The sequence below is a fragment of the Anser brachyrhynchus genome (genome assembly GCF_964034855.1).
Source record: "Anser brachyrhynchus genome assembly, chromosome: 6".
Classification (NCBI taxonomy): Eukaryota; Metazoa; Chordata; class Aves; order Anseriformes; family Anatidae; genus Anser; species Anser brachyrhynchus.
In genome coordinates this window covers 12,629,485-12,656,592 of record NC_137700.1, presented here as the reverse complement: position 1 = coordinate 12,656,592, position 27,108 = coordinate 12,629,485, and the positions used below count along the sequence as shown (strand labels likewise).

The window sequence follows — 27,108 nt, the reverse complement described above, 5'->3', positions numbered from 1 at the left end:
CTCTCAGACTGGCCATCTCACCATACGCCGGCCACACTGCTCATGGCCGGATCATTTCAGGGTCACGCTGGCCTAACACCCTCAGGAAAGTTCTCCATCCTTGGCCCGGCATCCTCCTCCTCTAGATGTGGAGGATAAACGCAAACACAAAAGGCAGCTGTCTGGCAGCTGCCTAGAAATCAGTGTCAGCTGAGGTCCTGATAAGCTGTGGGTTTCGAAGGTGGCACATTATCCATCTCTTCCTCATGTTACAATGGCAGGTTTAAGGGATCTATCTTCAAATCATTCTTTATTTATTCTTAATATGGTGTCCTTTCTCAGCTTAATCAGGCTTCTGTCATCCTGGATTAGTAACTGTTAGCAACTCAAGTAATAGGTGCTCTTTTCCTTTGTTACAGCTAACAGAGCCAAGTTATTTCAGAGAAAGATACAAGTACATTGTGTATGGAGCTACGGAGAGGAAGGGAAGCAGGCACAGCACAGCTTCCACTGTCAGGCTCATAAAACCGAAGGAACTAAAGTACAGACAGAATCAAAAACCTCCTTCTGTAGGTGAGCATTTCTGTTTTCATATCAAAAGACCTGTCTTTAAAATACAGCTCAGATTCTACATCAGTTAACAAAGTCAAAAAAGTTAAACCTCAAAACAAAACTCTTAGTCAAGGTCATGCACTGGCAAAGGGCAAATACAGAGTTAAATATAGACTTAAATACAGACTTAAATCCTGTTTGGAGCTGAACTTGCTTCAACATGGTACCATACCCACTCAGAAACAGGGAAAAATGTTTTCAAGCACCTGGAAGGAGTCCAAGCATCAGAAAACCTGCCTAATTGCAGAAGACATGGACTACTGGTCACAGGACATAGCCAGGCTGTCCCTGTGTGCACATACATAGCATTACCCTTGACTTACAATGCCTTGGAACAGACGGATAATACAGCAGCATGGTGCACAGAAGTTTTCCTTTTTCTTTCCTCCAATGTCTGTCCATGGTAAAGAGTAAAAGGAGGGGTGTAGAACACTACACATCTCCTTTCAAAGTATGAAGGACAAGGCTATAGACAGGGTAAGCTGTCTCACAGTTTGTAAACTGCATCCTAACATCAAAATGGAACCTACAAGAATAGCCTGTTGTGAAGTCTCGTTCAAGAAACATACTAAAGAGGAAAAATTAAGTGCAACTCTAACAGTTTGCAGTACAGTGCCTCTAGAGGAAGGGCGTCTTAACCCACAAATTTTAAAATGAAACCAGCAGAAAGCACTCGGTTTCCTCTGCACTGAACCCAGTAGATCAGATTTAAGGATTCTCTTTGAAGTCCTTCTAGGTACTTGAAAAAAAGATAAAATTCTGAGAAATTAGAGGCCAGGTTTCTAGAATTACTATGTCACTTGTACTTCATTCCCAAATGTATTATGTGGGCTCCATGCAAGAAGTTTGTCATAATTTAAAAGGCTTGTAAATTATCATCACATTACAAAAATTAAGTAACCATAGTTCCTTGGATCCACTTTATTTGGTTTTATCTGAATTTTCTATTCTAATCCACATGATGTCTGGATAAATTAGAACACTAAGTCAAGTTCTTTATTAAAGGCATCTCTGTGTTTTGTTTTGTTTTTGTTGTTGTTGTTTGTTCTGTTTTCAAATGCTATATTCCAAAAATCACATCAACAAAACTTCTTGTCCCCCTTTCCTGCCATGGTATTTTTAAAAAGAGAGAATTTGCTATTCCATTCAGAAAGGGGATATCTTTCCCATAAATATTTGGGTTCTTAAGGGGCAATCATGTATAAATGGATGATGCCTACGGTTCCTAAGTGATTTATCCATATGAGAGTTCACTAAACTGTGAACTCCTTTCACTATCAATTTTTTGAAGTTAAAAAAAAAAAAAAAGTTATCTTTTTTCCTAAGATGAAGAATGAATTGCAGACTGAATAGCAGAACCCAACAGTGTGTTAAGTATATCAAATCATGGGCAGATGATCACTGAGATTCACAGTACTATCTTAGTCTTCTTTCCGATTTTTTTCCTTTGTGTAACCATGGCACAAACTTTTAGGGTGCATGCAGGAGCATACTGTGTGTGAATCTTTTCAAATGTGAAACGCAGAACTATTTTCACAAGTATTTTGAATTTTATTTTCTCCAGAATGCTGTATAAAATGTCTTCTGTTATAAGCAAATTATTCCAAAGGAGGCACAAGTCCTGTTTTTCTATGTGTCTCCTAATTTCTTCCACCACATGCAAGTAAATGCAATGCTATTTTGGAGAAAGACAAATCTATTTGTCAGGTGTATGCACTTAATTTTCTCAGACACGTTTCAATCTGTACTAATTCTATCTTGATGAGTATTCTGTCAAAATATAATTTCCCCTTTAGTTTCATATGATGAGGAAATTTTCTTATAATTATCACCAGTATGACACTGTCAGCTGACTTCAGCTTTGCACATGCAAATGTGGATGTACAAGTGAATATGGAATATATGGATTGAAGTGACCGGCTCGGCACATAGCCACTAATTTCTGTGGATTCATTTCTATGATATCTTAAATAATAAACTAATATTTCTGTTCAGTTCCATATCTGAGGCAGCTAGAGCTAACAAGCGAATTCTATGCCCTATAAATTATGCAAAAAGTTAAAGGTAGAACTCAGGGAACCACATTTCCCTGAGATTTAATACACCACCTAAGAGGGCTGGTGTGTATTAAAGTTAACCAAAATATGTCTGATCTAAAAATAAAATAAAATAAAGCTCAGATTTTGCCTAAAGTTTCAAGTCAGTGAATAGGCTTTTTCTCCAGGCTATTTAGGCTTCTTCCATAAGTCAGCTGCAGACCTAAGACAGTAGGATTGTCACCTCATCAGTTTATCTGAGCTTGCTTTTTTCCACACTTTGTATGACCCTCAGAGTTGCATAGTCCCATTCAGCTACAAAGGGAGGATGGGAAAAAAAGGAATTCTATCTAAAACAATAAGGGTAATCATGAACACATAATCCTAGGCAATAATTCCCCAATAATCTATTTTATTTGTTACTTTGTTTTTCCTTATAATTCTAAAGGGAATTATATGAATTTGTTTTGAATTCAACTTCATTTAAACTTCAGGCCTCGTTAATTGGCAAAACACTGGCTGAATGAATATTTTAAGTCTTTGTTTTTTGGAAAAAACTTTTCTTTTGCTGGGAACCTATGAGAAATTTTGTGCAGAAATACCTCATAGCACATGCTACCTGTTAGCATGCAGATCCAAGCCATAGAACCGGAGGGGCCTAGCAGAGGAATCAAACCTTTGATCATCACTCAAACAAAGGCTGAGCTTACTCAATTAGACTCCAGTTAGATTTTGTCACCACAGGACTGCTGGATATGGGAAAGATACATCTTTTGAGAAATTTTTGTGCCTGCTTTTTAGAAAACTGCCCCTACCATTTATCAGGGTTGGCTAATCTCCACTTCATGTTCTTGGCACATACAATTATGAAATAAAGTGTTCCCATAAGATTATTTTGGCCTGTAGTTCTTTATTATTATCCCAAATCAGGCCAAGATGATATAAAGGGATATATAAGGGATAATCCAGTTTCAAATGGAGCCTTTAAAAATATTTAACTGTAAAACTTTTGTCTGGTCTGCTTCTGATCAGCTAGTAATTTCATGGACAACGAGGACAACAACAACAACAACACACTAACATTTGAATAATGATAGCTGAAGGGACCAAAACTATCAAAGGCTGTGGAAAACAACAGCAAGCCAAGCCTGTTCTGGTATAAACATAAAGCCAAGTATTCTTTGCAAGAAAATACAGGTCCAACACAAAACTTTTCACAGGAGGAAAACTCATTAAAGTTCTATTTCTCCAGGCTGGAAAGTACATACCTACTAAATACCCATTGATCAGCAAAGTCACCCTGTGCAAAGAAAAGTGATCAGCTCTTTAAAGATGGCACGAATGTTGATTTTCTTTGGTAATAAGAGCTCCTCAAATATGAGGTTTCCCTGTAGAACTTAACAGAAAATAGGATTTTACCTAAATATTTCTTGACCTGTCCTCACAATTTGAATTGAAACATATATTCTTGTTATAAAATTCTATGCTTTTAAATCATCCTAATAAATTTTGTCTTAGGCCACAAACATATTGGTTTTATTACAGTCTTTGGAAGTTTGCAATTGGTTTTAGTAAGGATATAGTTTACTCTAGATTTTATCAATAATTTTATAGCTTTTTTTTGTTCCATTGCCATGAAATCTGTCAGGCTCCCACATATTAAAATGCCCTGAATAATATTAGACTAGAATATAGATTTTAAAACCATGCTGAGCAAGTGAAATGAATACTTGATGGGAAGAAGCCAGAATATTCTCATAAGAACTCATTATGAAGAATGTGTCTCCTCTACGCACTGTGCTGGGAAAGAGGTATGTACAATAGCTGTGAGGAATATTATCAGATGTGAGGTTTGAACAAGCCAAGACTACAGCAGAACGATCTAGTCATGAAGACTCACTGCTTCTACTCACTCCCACTAAAGGGACAGAACAGCAACAATTGATTTTTTTACTTCATATGCCCTTTCAGATCAGAAACTCCTGAGGAACCTGATGAGAATCACGCACCCATTAGGAATTTCACATGCATTCAATATATAGCATACCCCCTCCTCCCTGCCCCAGTCCATGTACTTCTGTTATAATATGATTAACTGTCAACACTGCTTTCCCTATTTCCGCAGCTGTATAATCTATTATTTTGACAGACCTGTAGTCTGCTTAAATCTGCAAACAGACAGATGCCATGGGTCAACACCTTCATAGTGCAACTGCTTTGGCATTGTTTAAAAGAGGCCTTCCCCTTAAAAGTAAAGTAAAGGTATATTGTACCAAGCCACAGAACTACCGGGCTCCTGCAAATACTAGAAACTGAAATCACAGCTACAAAAAGTGATGCCTACAAAGACAGGTAATGCAAAGATGAAAAGTTAATGTTACGGAATGAATTACCCCCCCATGTAACAACAAGCAAGAAAAATCTGCAATATCTCAGCGACATCTCATACAGTCCAGGGTTTCATCCTGCAAGGTATCATTTGGATTTTCTCTATTGCTTTAGGTTTCCCCATTCTTAATCTCATGATAGAGTTTCCTCGGTTTCCAAACTTCCTTGGGAAGACTTCTTCCCAAATATTAAGTCAAACTATTGCTTGAGAGATTTGTTTGTTTGCTTTCCCCTGTATTGGTAATTGACATATGTCAATTGTTTGCTATATCTTTTTTTCAAGATTATAGCTTTGTTCTTATAGAGCTGCTAAAATAAACAGCATTACCTAACTGCTATTCTGACGGTTTCTTCTGTGTGCCTGCAAGGTGTCCACTGAAGTACAACACCGATTACCTAAAATGCACAAGATTTTTCCTGATTTGCTTTCAGTTTTGTTGACCTCATTTTGCTGGGTGCCAACATAAATTCTTGATGGCAATAGCAGTAGACGAGAGATTGCAAGAATTCTCTGTAGAAGGGCTTAGGTCAGCATGAAATCAGATACACAGAACTCCCAGAGAATTGATTGAGGGTCTTGACCCTTCACCATGGGTATTAGAGATAGATGAAAAAGAGAAAAACAGCTTGATTACTCCACTCAAGTCCTAGCCCTAGCAGAAGTAGCACAAAGGGGATCTTGCTGTGTGGGGTTGGTGCCACTCTAGTATGAACTTCATAATCATGTTCTCCAAGAATATGGAAATCTAAATACCCATATACCTACTACACATGCAATACACCCACTTCAAGTATCAACTGCTGCATGGTACTATGAACCTCCTAGGTTGTTACCACACATAAGGACTTCAGTATATAAGAAAAATATGATGAGATCCTTAAGGTATCCTTCTAAATAATAGACAGTTTCATTCCAGTGCTTTAAGGTCAGCTGAGCCCAGCATAATATACATATTTTCATGGTGCATCTCCAGAATTTCCCAACTCTCTAACCACAAAATTAATAAAATGACTGTTCTTTTGTTGTTGTTGTTTTAAATCCATAGGTATCATTCTGAATGATTACTTTTTTCAGCTTATACTGAATGAATGTTTAGCAAGGTGTAAATAAGAAAAAAATCTGAAGCTAGACTAATCCAGAAGCATGGAAATCACGTTATATTAGCACTGGGACTGTTGAGCATACACCAGTTCTGTCTTTATTAACCGCTAACACCATTCTCCATGCTAAACATTCTCCCCTAGTTGATTTTTTTGAACAGAGATACCAGTTTCATTTTGAGGCTTAGATAATGTGCCTTCCCTTTACAGGATAATAAAGATTTTACACTAAGAACAAACTGTTAATAATTCCACTTACACATCTCCAACACATGCCACAGTTGCCTTTGCAGATTATATATATTTATACACAGTGTGCAATTATGTGTCCCTATAAGTCCAGAAAGAAAAGTGGAAAGTGAAATGGAAAATCTTTGATAGTGTTCCATCAAATCATTGGGGATCAGAAAGGTTCTTGATTTAGCTAAATATACTGATAGCTTTATATGGTTCTCTCTAGTCATAATGCTATACCTTTTTAAACTACTCTTTGTAATTAAAAGCAATTCAAAACTACAAGAGGAAAAAATTACTTTGCAGTCATGGAAAACTTGCATACGTTTTGCTAAAAGACAAAGTTTCATATCCCACATCGTCAGAACTGTCAAAAGCAATTTTATTTTATATATTTATTTTTGAATGAAGGCTTTTTTTGGAAGCAACACATAACCTTAAGATGACATGGCACTAATATCCACTTAGGGATAGTTAGATTCATAGTGACAGAAAAAACGTGCAAACAAGTAAAAAAATAAAAATAAAAATTACTTAATTGTAGCAGCAATTACAACAAGAGCATGAAGAATTTTTGAAGTCATTTCATAGTGCTAGTCCATCAAATTAGCCTCTAAAATTCACTGAAAGCAAATCTCTGAAATTAATCAAGGACTCTTGAGACTGGTTGATTCAGACAAAGGTATTGCAGAAAAAAATGGCACCAGGTCCTTTTCAGCTTTCATTCTCTATGTTGTTATGATCAGGAAGAAATAGGTCATGCTGTAAAGTCATAGCCACTAGGTTGCTACTAGGAGCTATAAGGAATGCATACAGCAGGGCTTTCTGTCCCACATTTCCAGCATGAAGAAGACCTTCTACTGAACATGGAAAAGTTAATGATCATATTGATCTACCATCCCTAAAGCTATGTTAACATTTAAGAGAACAGCAACTTTTGACCTAACCTAAAAATTGAACATATGTGCTTTATAATTTTCCATATTATTAAAAAAAAAAGTACATTTTGTCTTCACTACAACAATGTTCTTGCATCTATCCAGGCAAATCTTAGTAGCAGCACGTTCAGTTTTACAAGAAAATTTAATTTCAAGGCCTAATGAACATGATGAACTCTCAGGCAATAAAATGTATCAGCTTGAATGTGGCATTCTTCTCTTTCAACATTTAAAAAGATGTTTGCTCCTCAGATATCAGAAACATGAATCCCCATGGGCTAGATGAACCAGTTACTGTCTTTAGCCATTTATCCTATTAAAGAATTTCTGAAATGTGATAAAGAATTTTTTCAAAGTTAACAGCATGATGAAAGACCACATATTGGGAGAGTGGAATCAGTTTTGGGATGCTGGAGTTGAAAGACATAGCCAGGTTTGAGAAAAATATTAGATCCTTAAATATTTTCTGTTTAGTATTAGAGGCAGAAATTGAACTTTTGATGTGGAAATCAGTATTTACCACCAAAGTAGGAAGCTATTATTATCTTGCTTTCCATTTTTAATTCAGTCCTTTTGACTGAGTATTTTTAAAGAAAAATAACAATACATTATATCTGAACAACCAGTGAAAGGCATGATTATCTGCTTTTGAGTTTAATTGCTGGTTAATGTTCATTAATTATTTTCATATTTAAAAGGATTTTTTTCTTCCCCATGTAATGCTAAAGCTTAATTCCCAGACAAACTGTAGCTCCTAAAAAAATAAACCTGGCATATCATTATTGCTGTCTTACTGTCCATGCTTAATGTTGGTATAAGTCCATAGGAGAAATCCTCAGCTGGTGTACATTGATACAAGCCAACTGATTATACAGAAAGTGGGCAACTTGTACTGGAGGTCTGACACTTCATTACAAGAATCTGCAAAATTGTCTCGTGTTGCAAGATTCCAGCCATGTTTTTAGTTTGGAATGGAGTATTGGCTACTTCTAGATGCCTTGCTCCAGGGTGTATATCGATTACCAAACTAGTCATTCAAATTGCTTATTTCAAAATCAATCCTGCCTTTTGAGTCTTTTGTCTAACCTTGTATCAGTCTCAGCCTCCCACAAAGATTCTCACTGAAAGTGAGGCAGTGCTCAGAAATATCTCAGGAGGAAATATATATATATATAATATATATTTGTATATATATATCAAAGATATATATATATCTTTGACAGAAGTCTGCTCTATTTGGTTGCAACTGCTACATTTCACCTACAATAATCAAGCCACACAGCTCTTAACAGAGCTTATTAAGGGCATACTTTCTCACCATTCTCACATAATATCTACCATTATTCATAATTTTAAGCAGTGTAAAGTATCTCTTACATTCAACTGGTCTTTGAGTTGACCTGTGTTAGCATACAAAAACACCAGGAACAGCACTTTGAGATGGTAATTGTCGCTGAATTATGTCAATGTACTGCAAGGCTTCCTCGAGGTCTTATGCAAGACCTCTATTTGATCCTGTTCTAGCATGGAATTAGGAGATATGCTTTGTATGTCGACATCATATGCTTTCCAGTTTTCACTGTCTGCCCCTGAGGACTTATATATGTTCTGAATCATTTTCAAAAAAACATTGCAGTAGACTAAAACATACTGAGCATTTTCTTCTACCATTGCTGTCGCTTTATGTGCTTGCACAGATCCAGTCACAGTGGCTGGGCTCTAACAATGCATTCCTGTTTCAGTTTTTAAACAACAAGTATCAAAGAACACATGCAGCAATGCTGATGCTTTGTTAGCTTAAAATACAAAATATAGCTCAGAGATAACTTTTGCAGCCTTCTTAACTCATACTTTACAATTTTGATAACACTTTCCACCATTTCATTAAATTGGGAACTTCCTGTAACATGCATTTCATTAAAAAACATCTTAATTCACCCACTAGATTTTCACCTATTGTCAGATTACATAAAATGCACAATATCTAAAAAAATTTAGAAAAGAAAGAAAAAAAACAGAATTGTGGAATATATGAATAGTTGGTTGATTGCTGGGGGGAGTTGTTTACAGTTTCAAATTAATTTATACAAACTACAAAATTTGGTTTACTTTTGTTTAATAGTAAAAATCCTTCTATTAGTGTAATTAGATAATTCAGGCTGGAGCTATGGCTTTCTTGTGCTAAGAGCTTCCAGTATTTTCTGCACACTATTATCCTGGAAAGGATTTCTAGATATACAGTAATCACAGTCATAGCTCAGTTCTTTGCTGAGATTCTTTTGTTCATTTCCTTTGTAAGTTTAGGGTATGGAAGCGGATAAAATAATCACCTAATGTTCTATACGTTGCATATTCACTTACATGAATAATATGGAACCTTAACAAGTAACTCACCCATTTTACAGAGTATAAATAAATTTCTATCTCTAATAACTGTCCTTTAGATATGTTTTTTAAAAAGTGATATTGTGAGGGTTTTGTTGTTGTTTTTTGTTTGTTTGTTTGAAAATTCGATATTGTTATTTGGGCTCTGTCCTGCTTTTTGTGAAGTCAGTTCTTTCATAGAAAGATTTCTTCAGGAGACTGAATATATGCATGCATATCTAGCTAGTGACAGCTGGATACAAAATGCAATGGGCCTGCAAGGTGAATAAAACTACAGCTGGAAGGAACTCCCCCAGCATCACAGGTTTTGATCCTGATTTTTAGAAAAGAGTATGACTAACATTGCAAGAGCAGAAGGGGATAATAGATACTGTTTTTACAAGGGTAAGGGAGTACCTAAGAATCACAGATCACCCAGTCTTATCTGACACCCAGGAAGATACTAGGAGAGTTGCTGAGTGTTCTAAGAATAGTGATAACTAAGTAAAATAACCCCCTTCATGAGGTATGGATCTATCAAAAACATCTTACTGGAGCAACCATTCTAGCTGGCTCAATGAACAAGGTTAAGCAACAAATATGACACACTTTGGCTTTAGTGAGGCATTTGATACCATAATATTATTATAAACTGGAAGTATTTACAGAACCGCAAGCAAAAATTCAAAAACTCATAATTTATCACTTATCAGACTGAGACACTTGAGCTGATGTCTTCCAGAGATTGTCCTGAGATTGTTTTTTTTTTTCCTCAAACTGTTTAAGTCATAATATCAATGAAAATTATTTGACTGGTGAAATAAACAGAAAAATAGCATATGGCTTCATGTTGTGAAAATTAACATGCATTTTTGAGGAGAGGAATAGAATTTGAAGTGATTCTGCTAAGTGTGAGACATGGTATAAATTCAGTAAGATTAATTCATTTAAGACTAGTGCATAGCACTGTCCATGGGAAGGGGAAATAAAGAGCATAAATAAAAGAAGGGAAACAAACAAACTGATTATGTCATGAAACAGTCTGGTTGTCAAGATTAAACCTGAGTAAGAGTCACCCATACAGGGCAATTATTCAGAACTGTACTGACAGGAATATTCTTAATCGGAAATAGAGCAAATTGCTCTGCTTTGCATATTCCTGGTGAGAGCTCACCCAGAACATTAACCGCAGGTTGGCCAGTCTGCTTAAGACAGACAAAAGCAAACTGTAGAGTCCTAAAGAGAACATTAAGAATAATAATAGGTTTTAAAAATGTGACCTAAAAAGAAAAGCTGCAGGCATTCAGTAGGGTTAGTCTAGAAAAGAGAAATCCTACAGGTAACATGACAACAGGTCTCTACTGTGAAAGTAGGTAAAAATGTTCTTGTGATAAACTGTTCTCCAGTCTCACTGGAAGGGAAAAGGGAAACAAACTTTGGTTGACTCAGAGATTCCAGAGATATATTGGGGAAAAAAAAAAAAATAATTCAGGGGTTTTCTATTTGTTGTTAGTGACCAGGGAAGTTCTGTTACGGCACAGGCAGTGAAGAATAAACATTTGTCATTAATCCTATCTCAGTGAAGGAAGATGAACTAGATAAAGAGGTCTCTTTCTAATGTTAGGTTTCTAATATTTGTATGCAGTTTTATCTCTTTTAGGGAAAAAAAAAGCACTGAAAAATATTGGTATCTGTGGTTTTGCAGTCAACATATATTATGCAGTTGTTTCTCCATCTTAAAAAAAACAAAACAACAAAAAACACAGATGGTCCTTGGAGTGCCTAAATCATATTCATCACCCCCTTTCTCCATGGAGTCTGTTTTTTTTGTTTTGTTTGTTACCTTTAACTGTGAACACTGTACATAGTTACATGCAGCTTGTTGTACACGCAGCTTTACAGGAAGAATGATAGGCAACAGTAACAATTGACTGGCTAATGTATATGTCACTACTGAGCAGAAATTCTGTCCATGAGAAGCTTGATTGCCTTTTTGTCGTTGTTGTTGTCTAGCTTTTTTCTTAGTCACTCAAAGAGTTTGAATAACAGCTCAGCCATTTGCTGCCATTCGAAACAAATAGTTTAAATCTGTGTGGTGTTTTGTAGGTGAACTTTGTTAAAAAAAAAACAACACTACGTTCTTCTCAGTAGACATGTTCTTTTGCAAAACCCTGATTAACAATGTATGTTTATATTGTTTGTTTGAAACCCATGGAATCAAGTGCTGATGATTGTTTATCCCTATTTAATTACTTGTACTATGACAAAAAAAAACTTTTAAATGTTGATTTCTCATGGAAATGTTGATACTGTATAATTTGTCTATAATAATATTTGGGGAGAACAGTGCATTTTCTCAATTAGTAAATGTGATTAATAAGACTATGCTATTCAAGCCATCATGTCTGTAATTTAGCCTTGGCAGTGCTGTGGTGTATTACAAAGACAAATTTTCAAAATTTAGGATTGCTTTGCATTCTCTCTGTCCCTGTAACTACTCACTTAAGGTATGCAAATAACCACACAAACACACATACCTGCCTTCTCCTGATCACATGATGAAGCTATTACAATACAAGTCAGATGCCCTTCCTTCTTCCTCCACTGAAAACCATCCTCCAGTCCCTTAATGTACTTAATGGTCCCAGTCTTCCTCAGTTAGATCTCTTGGTCAAAGTTGTTGGAGAAGGAGAACACACCAGGAAATAACAAACACACACACAAACAAAAAATCTATTTCTGTTTTCTTCATCTACTGTTGATCAGCCAGAAAGCTACAAGTTAGATTAGGAAGGTGAGTTCATTACATAAATCCAGTTTCTCTGAATATGGAAATGAAGAAATGAAAGGGAGGAATGGAGAAAAAGCTTTTCTTCCAAACAATGATGTCTTCTAATTATTAAAGCAGCAATTTGATACAGTTGATTGAAATTCAAGTTCTTGTATTAATGCAGCTCTCAGTGGTCTTCATGGAGTCGACTATTTTCAGTAGTCATTAGAATTGTGAACCTCTTTTCTCTTTCAATTTTTTAATTAAACTTTCAAATAGTGAAATGAATCTGCATTATCAAAATAAAAATCATATGTTTAGTCCATCATTGACTAAAAGAAATAGTTTTCCTAACAAGACTTAGCCAGAGACCTTGAAAACTTACACAGTTGAAAGGACACCTCTTTGCAGTGACAATGTAGGAGAGAAGAAGCAGGAGCAGAAAATAATAATGTAGAATGGACAAGAACTTTAGCATGACTCCTGAATGAATTACCACCTAGTGACTTGATAGCAGGGATTGATCTTCTTTCTCCACTTCATCTCAGTCTATAAGTCTCCCTACCTGGCACCAAAGTTTTCCATGGCATTCCCAGACCAATGGGAGACAGAACAAGGAGGGGTGCTAATTTTGCATTTGCTAAAAGAGATACCAATGGAGTGCTGAAAAATGGCACCCATCATCCCTCTCACCTGGGTTCCACAACCAGTTGAGGGCAAGTCAGCCAAAAAGGCTGATATATTTCCTTTGCATTTTTCTCCTTTGTTGGCAAATGCATCTCTGCTCCTGTATAAACAGCCTCTTCTCAATGCATCATTGGATCAGGAGCAGCATTTACCATTTTGGCAACACATCCCTATATCTTCTCAAAAAGAGGGTGGTGAACCAGACAGGAGCTAGGTTCTCTCAAAACCCAACTATTTGATTAGGTTGGCCTACACCATTGCATCTGTGTGCCATATTTATATACATTAAAAGTATCCTTAAAAATGGAGGCCATCAATTGAGCATTCTTGTTGATATCCATATTTTGGACCTTAATTTTCCTTAGAAGCTCTAATCAAGAACTGTTGAAAAGCATTTGATCAAATAACAAGGAAAGAAAGATTGTTCAAAAATGACTTAACAATTTTGGATTCCTCCATTTTTTGCTTTGGTTTCTTTGAAAGGATTTGTTCTGCAAAGCACTTGCAAATATAAATAAATAAATAAATAAAAGCTTACAAAATGCCTTTAACAAAACAAGACAATGCAAAACCACTTATCACATTTGAAAAGTTGGGCTGTAGTACGTTCCCAACCAAGACTGTTTCTGAAATAGGCACCAAGATACAAAAACATGAACTGCAGAATGTTGTCTGCCAAAGACCAGCCCTGCCTGTTCTTATATTTCTTGGAAGAGAATATAATCATTCTAGCTCATAAACGGCTGCTGTGTCTACAAAACAAGTCAATTTTTCTACTATTCTCTTGTGCTCATTTCAAACACAGAACACTACATGCATGCCAAAGTATCAAATACTATTAAAATATTTATTTTAAAGGTATGTGCTGTCTACTTGTCTTCCTAGTAGAAGGGTAATAAGAAAATGAATTCACTGACATTTCAGTACTCGGGCCTTTCACGGTGACAGTGACACACCAACTAAGAAGGATTCTGTGCCTGTTCCAGCTTTAGCATGATCTGAAACATTTTCAGTCATCTATGTCTGCCAAGCCCTGAAAGGGGTTAAATTGAGAATGTCCAAACAAAAGCAGAATGCAGCCTACTTGGCTTTATGTCTGTCAAAACTACTTTCATTATTTATTAAAGGAGTTGTTCTCACTTGTCAAATTTTGACAGAATATTACAGTGGGGGGGGGGCTTATCCCCATCTTATAAGGCAAAAGATTCTAATTCTATATATATTTATATATTTTTAAAAAAAAGGCCAGCTGCAAATGGCCTTGGATGCTATACCCACTGAAAGATTTCCTATTGTACCACAAACAAATGGGGGAAAGATTGATCTGTCAGCCTGGTTCAATAAAATTATGTTTTAAAAGATATGGCAGCTAACAAAAGTACTGGGATTGTGTGAGCATGTCAATCCCAATTCAGTGTGCTTGAATAAATACTATACACAAACGTTTCTCAGAAGGCGGCTAAAGCTTACAAGAAATACGGTAACAGATTTGAGAACAATTATCACTGTTGAATTATGCAAGTTGAACAAAACCAAGCAGCATGCTGATGCACTTTAAAAGAGGAAGTTAAAGTAAAATGGATCGACTCTGGCAAGATCTCTCTCTTTCTGTCTTCTTAGACTGGCAAGATCTCTCTCTTCTATCTTCTTAGACTTTTAGCCCATCAGGAGTTTCCTGGTTCCAGCACTAAAAGTGATCATCACACTAAGCACCAAAAATAATGAGCTAGGCTTAATGATTTGCACAGTGTCAGAGCTAAGTTAATATATACTCACTTGGTTCAGGGATTATTAGTTTGACTCAGCTTCAGGTCTCTGAGCACAGGACGAATACATCCACATCTGCTTACAGCATGAATATGCAGAGCAGAAGAGGTCACTCATTTCCATGTGAATAAGACTGTTTAGATTATATTCCTATTTTCAGATTCTGTGTATTAGGTGCAAAAGTTATATGAGCTGAATTTCAGGTGGAGTCAGTTCTTCAAAGTCCTTCTTTTTACATGTTTTAATAAGGTTCTCTCTTCTTTGTGCGGTGCCTACCTTATCACAAACTTGATGTACTATTTGCATAGCATTAAATTTCCCTCTCAGCAAAACAAACAATTGGCACTTAACATTTTGCATTAAATTATTTAGTGCTTGGCTAGAAGTTGTTCCTTCATTAACATATTGCTGTGGTGGACATCCACAGCTTGATGCAACCCATCAAACCCTCCTTCAGCTTCCATCTCCAGTCCACATCCAAAAACATTCTTCTGCAGGTTATGGAAACACTTTCCATGGCAAGGCACCATTATAGTTTCCCCAGTATATTAAGTCCTCCTCCACAGCACACAAAACACTTCAGGTCTGTGCTGGCTGTGTGCTGGTCTTCTGAATAGGGCTGAATTTTTATGTTTAAAAATTTGTTTTTACCTTATAGTTAAGAACATTTATTTGTTTTTACCTTATAGGGGCAGTTGTGACCATCACCTAACCTTAGAGCCCCATTTTTACATTATTTTTCCTTTCAAAAACATCTTTATTTGAAGACCTAGTACTGCATGCTACTGGAAGAATGTTTGTCAGCAGTAATATCTAAGGTGCAGCAGATACATTTTACAAGATCATTTCCATTGTTATCATTCTGGCAAAAAAAAATTACAGATCCACTTATCTCTTGGTAAACTTAGTTTTTCATGAGTTACGAGCGCTCCTAACACTTCACATATGATTGACTGGCTAGCAGCTGGCAGTCAGATGCCTAGACTCGCCCTTGTGAGTCATTTGTTCAAGGACAGCTCAGTTCAGGCCGATGGCTTATAGAAGTTAATGTAAGATGAGCTGTCTTACGTTAATGGGATTCCCAGTACAGAGCTACCTAATCCCCAATCAAAAAAACTCTGCAGATAAGTCAAAAACAGACTCAAATTCATCCTCCTGGCCTTAAAATCTACAGACACAAGATGAACTATACAGTAACATGGTACTGAAAGCCCAGCTCTGCAGATAAAGAATCTTGCACTCTTCAGTCCAACAACAACGCCCATCACCTTGCTCACTTTTTGTCTTGTACATCACCATGTTTTCTCTGCATGTATAAGATTTTCACTGTATTTTTTCCACTGACTCTGCTTTTCATATGGACCTAACTCTCTACCTACGCAGTCGATGGGAATTTTAAAGCTTACTTACATGGAAAAAATAGTGGCTTTAGTTCTATTGCATTATGATTTCCACACAAGTAACTTTAGAATGCTGTTTCTTTTACTTCACACAAAATAGAGAGCTTTTAAGAAACCTGTGTAAGTTAAAAAAGGTAACTAAACAGAAGTCAGAGACCCAAACTCTCAACAAGATTAATTTAATGACATTCAAGCCAGTATTCAGAGCTAAGAAACAGTTTCATAACCAATAATATACTCTTATCAAGAAAATAAATGGTGTCTGACCAGGTAGTAAAGGATTTTTATACTTCTCATGATGATGAAAGATGGGGAAATAAAACATCCTTAAATAATTTAATTTAAAACACTATTAAAATCCAAGTCACTCGTCCAACAGGAGTTTCTAAAACCTTTACTCAAGTTCATTAGAAATGAAACAGACAGACAACAACAACAAAAGAACCCTCTTGCATTAAACTGTATTTTACTTGGTGTTGGGGGGATTGCTAGAAGCTAAAAGTTTTGTGAGAATATGCATTTTGAAAGTATTACAAATGGCTTCTTAGTGAATATCAATGCCATTTTATTGATAATGAGGGATTTGCTGACTATTTACCACTGACATTTTGAGAAGTTGTTCTGTAATCCAAAATGATCTCCTACAGTACAGCATTCATTTTTAAGCTAGGATCCAGAGGGAAAAAAGTAGGCATTCTGCACAAAATGACATTTTGATGTATTCTGAAGAGTTATTAGAGGACTTATCATCCAAAGTAGCACGACAGATTAGAAAATACATAAGGACATTTTCATTACAGATTGGCTGTTCTCAAAAAGTTCAGAAGTTTTATATGAAGCACAAGACAGAGTTCATACACTCCTCTGAAATTGTTTCAAGGAATTCAAGTCATTGCGGTCCATCAGATTTATTCACAGAAAGCTCTTCTCTTGAGACTTCTTTCTTTATGCCTTCTTGTATCAGGCATTTAACAAGTTGGAAAATGAAGATAAAAGTGGGCTTGCATAGATTCCCAGGAATTTTGGGTCAGGCAGGCACTAGCCGTACATTCTTTTAGCACTCAGTTCAAAACTAGTAAGAACCAGAAACTTTGGAGAGCCTAAGGGGAGACCATAAGAAGAGGCACTGAGCTTTGCTTAAATATTAAGAATTCTGGTACTGTTAAGTATAAAAAGAAAGACTTCATTTTGCCTGAAATTATTTGCCTTTGTTTAATTGAATTATTTGAGTGTTTGTCTTTCCCGCTTTTTCTACAATAAACAATTTTGAACTATTCTGGCATGGCTGTCAAAGGAATGCTTCAAGCACACTTTAATGGTGTGCTCACAGGATAGTGATCCCCCCTGCAGCGCTACAGGCTGGGGAAGAGTGGCTGGAAAGCTGCCAGTCGGAGAGGGACCTGAGGGTATTGGTGGAGAGTCAGCTGAACAGGACCCAGCAGCGTGCTCAGGTGGCCAAGATGGACAACAGCATCCTGGCTTGCGTCAGGAATAGTGTGGTCAGCAAGACCTGGGAAGTGATTGTTCCTCTGTGCTCAGCCTGAGTGAGACCCCACCTGGAGCCCCACGATCAGCTCTGGGGCCCTCAGCACAAGAAGGACAGGGACGTATAAGAATGAGTCCAGAGGAGGGCCACGAAGATAATTAAGGGGTCAGAGCACCTCTCCCATGAAGACAGGCTGAGGGAGTTGGGGTTGTTCAACCTGGGGAAGAGAAGGCTCCTGGGAGACCTTACAGCAGCTTTCCAGTACCTAAAGGGGGCCTACAGGAAAGCTGGGGAGGGACTCTTCATCAAAGAGTATAGTGATAGGACTAGGGGTAATGGTTTTAAACTGAAAGAGGGGAGATTTAGATTAGACATTAGGAAGAAATTCTTTACTCAGAGGGTGGTGGGGCAATGGCACAGGCTGCCCAGAGCAGCTGTGGATGCCCCCTCCTTGGAAGTGTTCAAGGCCAGGCTGCATGGGTCCTTGAGCAACCTGGTCTGGTGGGAGGTGTCCCTGCCTATGGCAGGGGGTTGGAACAGATGAAGAGAAGCAGAAGATCCTGGAGTTAGAAAACTGAGCAAAAAGAGTCGGGCAGAACTGCTGAACCAGTTTGTGGGCTGAGTTGTGCTATAATTGGCTGCTTATCATCCCAGAAAATATGGCCCACTTGCCCCTTTTATAGCCTTACAATGATTATTGATGAAGGGCTCTCATGATGTGTGTCTAAACAAATTAACAAGAAACATCACAGCTTTGTGCGATTCAACACATTCTCCGCATTCTCTCAGTCTTTCCATCTACATTGAATTATAATTTTTCCAATGTGAGAGGCATCTTGTACAGATTAAGTTATGTAGAGAATATCTGAGACTTTTCAGCTTAGCCAGTTCTATTTTGGTGCCAAAATGTGAATTTTGAAGCCTAGCTCTGAGCAAGCAAATGTGAAAATTACGGCCATTTACTTTTTACAATCATAGTATAGTGTAATAATTTGCATACTCCTTTAGGAAGTAAAAGAATACAAGAAAAAACAACAAACAAGGTAATGATTTCACACCACAAATTCACTGCCTGAAAGGAAAGATCTCCATCAAGGAAGTTAATAACATTGGTCTACTAACCTTCCTGAGACAGGACATCGTTCAGATGCTAATATAAATTCACCGAGTAGACGTGTATCTATTGCAATATTTATTCATTTTCCTGCTGTCAGCATTGACAAATTGTTTCCTTGCCTTCTTTGGTTAGAAATTGACTTTTTTTTTTTTAAACATCCCTCCCAACACTCCAACACCTTTTCAGTCATATCTGCAGCTGTTACAGACCTCATAGCAACAGCACTTTATCAGACATGCAACAACAGCAATCACTATAAAATACCAAGCTTAAAGAAGAAACTCCAGTTTTCTAGGGTAAAACAAGAACTACAACAAATCCTCATAAAATAGTTAAAAGAAACAAAAAGCTTTATAGCTCTATTACATACATTTTAAGAACTTTAATATTGCTGAAATAAAAGAATTCTCAGTTAGCTTCTGGTATATTTTGGCCTTTTTCAGTAGCACTTTTACCCATAACCACACATTGTAAATTTCAGCAACTCTGTGTATAACAGTAACAAGTTACTCCAACCTAGGATTGAAAATAAATAAATAAATAATAAAAAAATTAAGTGTATAGTAAAAGCTTTACTGAAAACTTAAACCGTACTGAAAGATAAGCTCGAAGAATGAAAATTAGAAATAAATTCTTAAAACTACAAGGATGGATCTGCAGGTTGGATAAATAAATTAATCAACTACAGTCTTCCAGAGGGTGCTGGGAAAAGGAAAAACAAAATGTCCCAGATGCTGAAAATTTAAACAGAACTGAGCAAACTCCACATAAGCCCTTCTAAAATTTCAGTATAAACATGACTTTCAAAGGCCCTGTAGAAACCCAAATTATTCTATGATTCTACAATTCTTTCATTCCGAGTTGAAACCAGCTTCCTTTCTTTACTGTCACAAGGTGGCTCTTTGACCCAGAGCTGTGCTGTGCAGGGCTCGCAACCCCTCCTTTGGTCGTGTACAGCAGAAGAGAATGAGGGCAAGAGATTCCTGGTCTTTTACCTGCTACTTCACATCAACTAAAATTACAATATCGCACATCTACATTTTATTTTCTCTGTTGGACTCCTTGGTTTGCTAGAAATTAAATTACCATGGAAAATACAACCAAAATATTAAGGCAAGCAGAAATATTCCATCTGAACTGTTTTAGAAAATGTTGGGTTTATTTAGATTTTTGCTACCCTGTTCTTGTACAGTGAGAGGATGCTTATTGAGATAACTTCAGAAAAAGATATCAAAACAGAATAATTTCATTGTGAAAAAATAGACGATTGTATTTTTGGAAGCTATTCACAGCATTCCTTATTATGCAAATAATTAATAAAGTTTCATTACCGAGCATTATTTCAGTATGTATTAAGTAGCCCCCATTTTTGAAAGTTTATGGACTGTATCAAAGCATATCAAATCAAACGGAACATACCAACAGTTTGCCACTCCACTTTCTCTACCACAATGTTATTTTTGACATTTATTATTTTGACATTTGTTAGTATTCAGCTTTCCCTCTCCTGTACCTGAAATCATGGGCTTTGTGTTGTATAGGGAAAGGTGTTCATGATAAGATGTAAATATACAATTTCAGAGGATGATATACTTTGTTTTATTGAATAGAAATTAAGGGAAACACTAGCTACCCTGATAATGTGTGCTCCAGCTATGACACTGAAGTTGAGAAGGCAGATTAATCTTTCTTTGCATTCAAGGCTTGATCCAAAACCCATTGAAATCAATGGAAGCCTCAATCAGATTTTTTAAGCATCCCTGAGACTGAACTAATATTTGGCTTTCTTTCAGTGGTTAACAGCAACGGAAACATGTTGGACTTTTTTTTTCCCTTAGATTTTTTCTAGAGCATACTTAAACTTTGGACTTAAGTAGAAAAAATAAGCCAGGGATAGCCCCCTTCATTATCAATCATTGTGATTTTTCCTGTTTCAAATACCAGGCAATAGCATTCCTAAACACCAGCACCTTGGCAATTTTGGGAAGCTAAGTCAAGTAATAAAAAAATGCACCTTACCGCCCAGTCCACCTCCACCAGTTGGGCACTGCTGGAGAGCCAGCCTCTTCCTCTGCAGTGTGAGACAAAATGGCAGCACACTTCCTCACAGTCCTCACATTTCTACTGTCCAGCTGCAAATGCCACAACTGAGCAAGGCCTCTTCAGCAGATGAAGATACTTAAACCAGCACAGTTTGGCGTGCCCTCACGTATCTCCTACAACCAGTTTATTCTGTCAGCCTGTAGTTATCTAATACATTCAGCCTGAGAGGAATCAGCCCAGGAAAAATGTTTTTATTAGGCTTAGTTTGGGCCCTGCTTCATAGGGAGGCTTTTAGCAGATGAAAACAGGTACTGAAAGCTTCTTTCCAGCAAAGCTGCAAGGGTGCACCCTCACCCCCAGAGCCTTTCTTTGGAGCAGTGAAGAGCAAGGTACGCCATGCTGGCTCCATCCCCTGCAGCTGCTGCTCTTTGATACATAACTCATTTTTTCCTCTTATTTTGAGAGACTTTTTTTTTTTTTTTTCTGAGAACGGCTAAGAAATACCAGACTCAAAGCATGAGGTCTAAAAGCCTGTCAGTCCTGAGGAAAAAAAAAAAGACTGGCAGTGGTGCCCCCCCGGTCCTCCCCTCAGCCCCCGACCTGAGGCGAGGTGTGTGTGGTGGGGGAGCGGAACCCTTATGCTCAGGTGTGGCCACTCAGGTGCAGTGGGTGGCTGCCACCACCCAAAGCCCAGCTGTGCTAAAAAACACACTTCAAAACTACCGAAAGGGAGGCTGAGGCTAGTGTGGAAGTAAGTCGTTGCTGTCCTACGTTTTTGAGGCATTCACAGTAGTGAAAACACCACATGAAACACCACAATCCATCTCTTAGAGGAACACAAAGAAAGCCTTTCTACAAGGGAAAAACACAACGCAATTACTTTGCTGCACAGATGGCTCCAAGACAATGTTGAGAGCTGCTGGAGCCTCTCAAGACCCATACGTTAGGCTGGCAGGATTTATGTGCTGAGGCAAGACCTCTGTATGCCACAGGCTGCTGCAATGAGGCCGCAGTGGCTGATGCGATTCCTGTGGTGCTGATGGACTGTGTGGCTGACTGCAAGTCAGGTTCCTTCTGTTGCTTCAGAGAAGGGAACTCAGTCCTTGACCTTGTTGTACTTCCCAGTGCACAGTTAATTACTGCATCACCGTGGAGATTTTAAAACCAATTAAGATCCTCCTGTCCTTGACACCCCCCCAGTACTCCAGGAGTTAATGTACTCACAGCTATATCACTGTGGCATTTACATTCCTGATCATGGATCCAGCTATTAGTTTCAAACACCGCTTTCTTACGTTGTCTCTCACAGCACATGGCTACTATTAAACTAAGTTCACTAATGCATTTAATCATTATTACAACTGATCACAAGGATGCCACCATTGCGCAGAAACAAAGTTATCAAGGAAAAAAAAAATCTGAAAAACTATTATCCTGCTAGACTTTGAAAACTTCACTTGATATTGAAACGGGTAAAGCAACATTAATTCAGTCTCAAGTAGAACGCTCTGTTCCATTAAAATTTCATTGATTTGCTGCTGATATAAAACGAACCACCAAAGACATTGATAAAAAAGCTTTATAAAGGGATATGGCAAGTGATCATCAATTACTAAAGTGTAACTTGAAATGAATTTTAGCACCGTGGGGAGGTGCAGACACCATATTACAAACAGTGTATTAGCCAGCAGGCAGGTTTCTCCTTGATTGTTGTGAATTCGGTTCATTATTAATAGGTGTGGGGGACAAGGAGAAAGAGAGAAAAGAATTAAAAAAAAAAGGGGGGGGGGGGGGAGCCCTGATGCCTCTTAATTTATCTGCAGACTGTGGCCCAAAGTAACAGCATCCAAGCCTTTTCAAATCACCTTGAGTGTCTTCTTGGCAGACAGAGTATTTTTAGTCCATTGGATTTTGAACAACTTCCGAGAACAGCCGGGTTAGCACTTCACAATTACATGTGCGGTGCTGTAGAATAGAATAAATAAAAAATGACTCAGCTGTGAACTCCTTATTCCCCATTTATTTCTCATTGACCTTAATGAATTGTGCAAATCTCTGCTCACCAATAAGAAAAAGATAGCTGCAACAGTTCATAAAGCCTCCTTTTATTCCCTTGAAAACTGACTCCGATCTAGGGCAAGTAGGGGGAAGAATTTTTTTTTCAAATCATGGAAATATTTCATGGTTTCAAAATTTTTCACACTCTCTGATAACCCAACATAACCTCAAATAACTAATGACAGAGGAGCCGATACCACACTACCTGGAACTTTGAATGAAATTAGTTTCTAGTCCAGCTTAAGGCGAACAACAGGAGTCAAAGCCATTTCCCTACAGGACAATGGCTACTCTGCAGGACATACATCTGTATATGCTGTGTGTATATATTAAAGTTACAGGCAAAATCACAGTCAAGAATAACTCAAATATATACCCTGTATATAAAAAAATATCTCTGATTTAAATGGGTTTTGTTTGGTTGGTTTTGTTTTTAAATGTTTTTCATTTGCATGCAACTGGTTCATTGCAAATGTTTTATTTAGCATTTGAACACGTAGTCAGTACTTTCCATTTCTTAATCAGAGTCCTTCATCCAGAAGGAGATTGCTGTTGTGATTAGTCACAATGACAACTTAGAAAATTAAATCCTTTTCCTGCAAAAAGTTCATGAATAGGCTTAGTCTTTTATATAACCATAGGGCAGATAGAATTAGCCTTTTTCAGAGAAACTGGAATAGCAGACTTAATTTCCAGTGTATTATTTATTATTCCTTTTAAATTAATTGTTTTTCAGTACTCAAACTTAGTAGTAGTAAAAATGGAAGTCATACTGAAAGGATCCAAGCATTTAATGCAAAATATTCAAAATTGTGATCAATATTCATTCTTTTTGCTGAATTTATCCACCTTGCTAGCTTGATTTTTCAGGAGAAAATATTATCTGGGGTCTTATTTAAACTTTCATAAATATATTTCATTTGTCAAATCAGACCATTTAATGGGGTTAAAGTTTTGAATAGCTATTGCCTGGGTATTTCCATTTGCCTTAAAAAGAAATAGGGAGAAAATGGATACCTAATCAAATGTCAAAAACCTGGAATATCTGTCTTGACTTTGGAGCCTAATGCACCACATTTTCTTTTAGAGAGGACTAAAAAATACAAATTTTGTGATAAATTTTGCATACTTTTCCTATTTTCTGCAATTAGAAATGCCTGTATGTAATTTAAAGCTTTTTAATTCTAAAACATTGCAACACTAAAAAAAAAAAAAACAAAACTTTGCATTTTGAAAATAGGACAGTTCTACATTTAAAATGTCAATGGAAGGTTTTAAAGTAGCTCAGTTTCTTTCCAGAAAAAGTGAAAAGTGATTCTGACTGACAGTCCTTATAAATAATTCCCAACTATCAACTAAGAACTGCTACAAGAATTCCAGTGGATGCGGGGGCTCAGCATTGGAACTGGGCAGACAGTTTTGTCCCACAGAACAATTTGTTCACGTATACAGCGCTCAACTGTTTTATTATTTAAAAATGTAGATACGTTCCAATGTAGCACATAGCATACTGAAATTCAAAATAGATGAACTGGCATGTTTTGAATGCAGCACTGAGGAGGTAACAAAACACCGTCTAGAAGTCAGATCAGAACTGTATGCATTTGGTCATTGCTCTTAATTTTTAATTTTTTATTTTTTCCTGGGATTCCCTGAGAGAAAATGTTAATGGTAAAAATGATAATGAAACATATACCTTAATACAACTTCCATAAAGTTGGATTTGAATGTGTTTTACTGAAAAGATGTTTCTCATTAGTATCAGGCTTTCACTAGAAAGAGGTGTTTGAGAACCAAGAACGAATATGAGTGCAACAGTTTATTATACTAAGTGCAGCACAGTGTTTAGTGTAGGTCTCTGAAATGTTTTGCTATAATATTTAAGTCCACTATTAAGTTTAAAATCCTAGATGAGACGATATTTTCTTTTTTTACAACATTGACAGCATTCCCTACAGGAGAGGAGTATGACCTGGGATAGCTTTATTCCTTGTTGAATTTTAAGTGCTATAAAAATGACGCTAATAAGTTCACTATGCTTTATGTGGTGAGCAGTGTCTAGCTTTTACATTCTCATATCCCAACAGTTATGTATAACACATTTAAAAATTCTCTGCTTCAAATACCATATAGTAATGTATGATAACTATTGTCTAAGAGAATTATTTCTGATTTTCCTTTCAGACAATTCTATGATTTTTTTGAATAATAGGAGGACTGTTAAGATTGCTCATATCTTCTTATGGTTGACCATGAATCACAACTGTATGATTAAAAGAACTAACTTCTACCAAACAAGAATATGTAAACACTCCTAGCTCTACACACCTATATAAAAAATGTCTTTACCATCTTATGATTGAGATCTTCACTTATTTTTTCTATATGCTACTTCTGTACCACTCCTGGGGCATGTAACATTACTCATTCAACTCAATTTGGGCCGTTTTCAGATTCTGTATGAGCTCTTTTCTGTTTCAGTTGTATAAGGGAAAAGTAGGGACAGTAGGTCTCAGCCTAGATCCTCTGAATGCTAAGCAAGAAATACACTCTGTCTCAGGAAATAATAAATCAAAGACTTTGCCAGCTGTTGTATGTTAACTACTATGAATAAAGACAGTCCTAGCTCCTTTCTTTCCTATTCTTCATTGTTCATGAGTGTATGACCTTCTCCCACATAAAATTCTCATTAAAACTGAGATCAGGGGAGAAATATCAGCAAAACTTTAAAGGAGACATAAAAACATGCTAAGTATTTTCTTTGCACACAGATCAAAAGGACACAATCAGGACCAAAGTAAATGTCCAGTCTCCTTTGTGGTGATTTCTTCTCCATAAGTAAGATCAAATATCAATGTTTAATAAAGATACTCTAAAATTGTTATGTTAATTTAAAACTACTGGAAGAGTAGTCTCCAAGAGAGAAGAAACCAAATTCACTGAAGGCTCCAGCCTAGTAGAAAATGTGCATTAGCTATGGGTCATAATGTAAATATACAAGCTACGGGACTAATTGCTAGCAGTAAACAAATGTTTGAAGAGGTTTCATGCAGCACTTGCATGGCAAGAAATTAGCTATAAAATTCAATTATGTATCATTATCATCAGACAGTATGTATCCAGAAGATTCATCTCAGGAAACACAAATCAAACATCTGGTCAAGTGCAAACATGTCATTCTGCAATTGATAGCCCAGCCAGGGGACATGATATTACTTCACAGAGGTCACTAACCCCATTCTCTTGGGAAAGGAAAAAGGAATCTTAAAGTAGAGGCATAATAAGACAGAAAAGAAAGTCAGTCCTTGAAAATCGTTGAAAAATAGACTCCAACTTATAAATGATGGAAACAAATTCACTTATACAAAGGAAGAGAAAAATTTCTCCCATTGTGAACTTCCCCATTTCACTTGAGATCAAGTTTGTGTTGTGGCATTACATAAAGAGAAGAGTTTAGACTGCAGTGAAATGTGGTGTAACTCCATTAATGCTCTGTAGTCAGGTTTGTGGGGACTCAGGGGAAGAATGAGCAGAAGCAGATCCCCATTTCTTACAAAACTGAATTGGTTTACTGTAGCCAGTGTATTAACCTTGGTTCACCTCAGCAGAGAAACAGGTTTTATGGATTTGATTCAAAGTCATTGAAATCTACTGGAAATTCTCACTTTGAATTCATGGTCTTTGGAAGCAGTTTCTACTCAGTAAGTCTGAAAATAACCTCTGTTGTAACTAAAATTTTTAAGTAGATACCTCTTGAGGCAGGAGCCATCTTTTACTCAGTACTTATTCAGCACAAGAGGGTTTCCACACTTAATAGTTGGCTTGGATTATGCTGTTATACATCTAATAATATGTAAATACTCATACTAGATAGTTATTTCATTACAGTAATTGTAAGAGATAATAGACTGGCATCTACATTCTTTATGGTGCCTTGAAAATCTCATCCAGGATTGCTGTCGGTTTCTTTGCTTGATTTTTGCTCTCCCTTACAGAAGACAGCAGTAGTAAATTGGAGATGTCTATGTATGCACATATAACAGATTAAAACAAAATTAGAAAGAACAGATGCATCTGTGGATCCAGGAAGAAGCAAGAATAAATCTTCAAGAGCTGCTTTTTCAAAGA

At 36.9% G+C, this 27,108-nt stretch overlaps 1 protein-coding gene across 1 annotated transcript in view; it reads right to left on the bottom strand.

The window, feature by feature from the left end:
• LOC308196820 (uncharacterized protein) overlaps positions 1-27,108 on the bottom strand; it is a 460,768-nt gene that overhangs the window by 432,448 nt on the left and 1,212 nt on the right. The gene's annotated exons all lie outside the window — the stretch shown is intronic.